This window comes from Sorex fumeus, unplaced genomic scaffold (assembly GCF_029834395.1).
Source record: "Sorex fumeus unplaced genomic scaffold, SorFum_2.1 ptg000026l, whole genome shotgun sequence".
Classification (NCBI taxonomy): Eukaryota; Metazoa; Chordata; class Mammalia; order Eulipotyphla; family Soricidae; genus Sorex; species Sorex fumeus.
Window position 1 is genome coordinate 18,771,037 of NW_026606083.1, and position 3,162 is coordinate 18,774,198.

Sequence of the window (3,162 nt, forward strand, 5' to 3'; positions counted from 1 at the left end):
TGTCTTTCAGACTTCATGCTTGTATATCTAGGTGGGTAGTGATATCCCTTGATAACTTTTTTTAATGTTTATATTGGATGCATGGTGAGCCCAGGTGGCCATTGTTGATATTTGATGTGCCTCTGGACACTCCAGTATAACATTTCAGTAAGAGAAAGAACATATGAGCCTAATACTCATTAGAATATAATGCATTGCTAATATGACACTTTAGGCAGAAAAATAAATAAGAGAAACCGTTAAAGTATGAGAAAAGAGCCAGGCATAGAGGGGAAATATCACCATCTAAAGCTATATGGAAAAGTATCTAGACAGTGGTCATTTATCTGAGAAGGTTGGGGGCTGGAGCGATAGTACAGTGGGAAGGGTGTTTGCCTTGCACATGGTCAACCAGACTCAATCCCTGGCATCCTATATGATCCCCTGAGCACTGCCAGGAGTAACTCCTGAGTCCAGATCCAGGAGTAATTCCTGCCTGTGGAGCCAGAAGTAATCCCTGAGCAATGCCAGGTGTGACCAAAAAAGCCAAAAAAAAAAAAATCTTAATTAGGAATTAAGATTCCACTTCCTTGAAATAGAATCAAGAAAACCAAGAAGTGTTTCATGGGTACATAGTGATAGCACAGTGGGTAGAGTACTTGCCCTGTATGCAGCAGACCTGGGTTCGATCCTTGTTATTTCGTATGGTCCCCTCAGCACAGTCATGAGTAATCCCTGAGCACAAAGCCAGGAATAACCTCTGAACATTGCCAGGAGTGGCCCCCCAAAAAAACAACAACAAATAAAGGAGAGCATTTCAAGAGTGAGGTGTCCCATCAGGAAATATGACGTGTTCAGTGTTTGTTTTGTTGAGGCCCTTCTAGAGACAATACTATACCTGGACCAATGAGTAGTACCTTCAAATTCTTTCCCAGGAGCAACTTCATAGAGGCTGTGTATTTATCATGTGCCTGGTTGTCTTCTTATATGGCAGTGTGATTTTAGGTTTCTTGTGTTACTTGTGTTTCATGTGTAGTAACTGGGGAGTCAGGGCAGGCTCAAAATATTTTCTACATAAATTAATGGCAATTGCTTCCTTGCTGTAAGCCTTTCTGCCTGTGAAAGTTTTCATAGGAATTCTCTGCTTTGCAAAAGCAAGTACAGAGTACAATATGAAAGGAGATTTGGTTTTGTTTGCGTAAGACAGAGGAGAAACTTCATAGTATGCATATACTTATGAGGAAAAGGCTCTGTGGGGGGGGGGGCGATGAAAATAGAGGAGCATATTTTACCAAGTGTAGCATGAGAAAAATCATTATTTGATCACAGAAAATAGAATGAATTGGTTATAAGTATCAGGTAAAAATGTAGAAGAGAACTAATAGAGGGAATCTTAAGCATTTACTACAGTAGAACTCAAGGACCAAAGAGGGTGGTTGAGTCACTGGGAAGGTAAGCAATGGAATTTGTAGTGTGTGTGTGTGCAATTTAGAAAAGTGAGAGATTTTGGGGGGGCACAGAAATGTAAAAATCTCTCAATGGAAGACACTTTTAGGGAGATAGTAATTGAACTGGGCATAATTCAGTAGAAATGAAACTTTCCAGAGTTACACAAGTGGCAAATAGCCAATTGGAAATCTTTGTTAACTAGATGAAGTGATGTAGGAGCAGAGTGAGCCAAAATCTAGAGGGATGGAAAATATTGGGGAGCACAGACAGCTCTGAATGTAGAGGGCAATGAGGGTTCAGAGGCTTTCCTTAAGGAAGCCACTGGAATTGGAGTAGGGGAGTGGCATGACCTCTCTGTGAATAGCAGAAATATCTTGGTAGAGGAGAGAAACCCATATTATCTTTTAGGAGGACCCAAATGATGGCCTGACCTGCGGGGTCCGTGAGAATTTAAGAAAGGGGATGAAACACGACAAAAAGGTAGAGAGCTAGTTGATGTCACCGCCGATTGGGTCTGGAGTTGAAGGAGGCAGAGAGGAAAGTGGTTACAGACCCGGGGGAGGAAGGGCAGAGAGGCGCGAGAAGTTGGACGTCCACCAGATGAGAAGGCGGCAGTGCAGGTCGTCGGAACGTGGACACCGGGCAGAAGAGGCGAAGTGGAAGTCGCGTGGTCTGCGCGGGCCAGAACTGGACCGAACCGAGTAGCCTCGCATAGACCGTGTGTTCGCAGCCAGCCCGCCCACACTCCCGCCTGGTTTACTGTGTTCGCGCGGTTCAGCCCTTAACCACAAGCAACAGGAGACTTCTTAGCGTCTACGTTGCCTCCAAGCACAGAAGTCGGGCTCCTAGACCGCAATCCCGTGCAGGATAATGGACATCTTCAGCCGCCCACCCCCCCGCAAAGGCATCCTTGGGCGGAGACGCGCAGGCGCGTCCTGGCGTTGCTTAGCAACCGGACAACATTGGCCCTTGAGCCGTTGGGGCCCGGCTTAGTACTGCTCGCAGGCTCGGAGTTGCGCGGGCTCCGCGGGATCTCCTGGCAGGTAAAGGCAGGCGGGCTACAGCCCAGCGACCCCAGCAGTTTGGAAAGGCTCAGGACAGGGTCCCAGTGAGACACGGAAGGAGGGAGTGGGAGGAACCCCGCTGGTGGGGATGACACTTCGTAAGGCATCGTCTGACCCAGTCCTGACCCGGCTGTTAGAAGGGTCTGTGGGTTCGGAAGCATTTGGGCCCACCCCTCCCGCGCTTTAACAGGTGACAAACACGAGACTCGGTGGCGATTAGAGGGTTAATTTAGTATTCTGTTACTTGACTGTGAACCGCACAAGAAGCAGGTCCCTCCTTGCTCTAGCCTTCTTCCTCCCCTGGAGGACTTCCAAAATTAATCTGCTCCTTTAGGAAACATTTAAGGTGGTGCTCGCTTTGGCAGCTCATAGGATAAAATTGGAAGGATAGATGCAAAAGAAAGATTGGCTTCACCCCTGCACAAGGATGATTGGCAAATTCTTGAAGCGTTCATATTCTGTTTTGATTTGGCGCCACACCCACAAATGGAGGTGTTTAGGTCCTGCACTCAGTAACCACTCCCAGTGATGCTCAGAGGCCATGTGGGGTTCTGGGGATCGAACCCGTTCAGCCACGTGCGAGGCAAACACCCTACCTGTTGTACTGTCGCTCTGGCCCCAAGGTTCCATAGTTTTAAGCTGCTGACTAGACGGCTCTCGGGTCTGAGAA

The 3,162-nt window shown here is 47.4% G+C and overlaps 1 pseudogene; it reads left to right on the plus strand.

Moving 5' to 3' along the window:
* Positions 1 to 2,841: 2,841 nt before the first annotated feature.
* On the plus strand, positions 2,842 to 2,954 carry LOC130024115 (uncharacterized; annotated as a pseudogene).
* The last annotated feature ends 208 nt before the right edge of the window (positions 2,955 to 3,162 follow it).